This window comes from Branchiostoma floridae, chromosome 6 (genome assembly GCF_000003815.2).
Source record: "Branchiostoma floridae strain S238N-H82 chromosome 6, Bfl_VNyyK, whole genome shotgun sequence".
Taxonomy (NCBI): Eukaryota; Metazoa; Chordata; class Leptocardii; order Amphioxiformes; family Branchiostomatidae; genus Branchiostoma; species Branchiostoma floridae.
Window position 1 is genome coordinate 13,609,456 of NC_049984.1, and position 969 is coordinate 13,610,424.

Below are 969 nucleotides of genomic sequence, written 5' to 3' on the forward strand. Positions count from 1 at the left end.
AAGTTGAAAGGTCACGGGTTACCCATGATTCCTCGTCGCGCATGCGCATCAGTCTACTGTTTGTAGAACTCCTGGCCGAAGTAGTCTCGGGAGGGACTTCATAGGAACAAGAAAAATTCCTTACCTGCCAGGGAGGGAGTCTGCCTGACAACGAGGGATGCAGGGACAATTATACCTGTCCTGCACAGGTTAGTACAATTTCTAATTGTCCCCTGCATCCTCTCGTTAGTCAGTCAGACTGAATCAGAGAATGACTTCAGGTGACTTTGTAGCCTGAGGCCAGGACATAAGACCAGTACATGAATATAAGATATCACATGAAGATATCCCATGAATATAAGATATTACATGAAGATATTACATGACAGATGTAAGATATCACATGAAATATGATATCACATGAAATAAGATATCACACGAATAAGATATCACATGACTTCTGTATTAGTTCACAAATAAGCAGAGGGAGACCAGATGGTTGACTCAAACGAGCCCCCCCCTCTTCTTTTGCCGCAGCAACCACAGAAGCACTTCTTGTGGAGAGTCCAGGAACTGGGTATGACCAAGGTTGGCTCCTGTAGAAACAGAGATAAATCATACCACAGAGGTTGCAGGAGTCACGGCCTGATGTGGCTCCAACCAGCACACACAAACAATCCTGACATAAACCGTGACTTATGCTGTTGACACCTAGACTTTCCATAGAGGGGACTGGAGAATTCTCCTACCCCGCGGCAAAAAACTTGGCAAACACAACATGTGCCACCATACCTTACCATGGAACCATAACAACTATTGAAAGGTGACACTGAATCCGTCAAGAAAACTCTTCTTGTAGTTGATCTCCAAGAAGGAAGAGATGGAACTCTTACTGCCAAGTAAAATAATGATTAATGAACAAGCTGAAGTGACAGGATCTCCTGGAAAAAAAACACTATTAGAAAACTTTACCAATGTCCCATGTGAAAC

General features: G+C 43.4%; 1 protein-coding gene across 1 annotated transcript in view; it reads right to left on the minus strand.

The window, feature by feature from the left end:
• The window catches only part of LOC118418113 (CD109 antigen-like), a 39,315-nt gene that overhangs the window by 1,150 nt on the left and 37,196 nt on the right, over positions 1–969 (minus strand). The gene's annotated exons all lie outside the window — the stretch shown is intronic.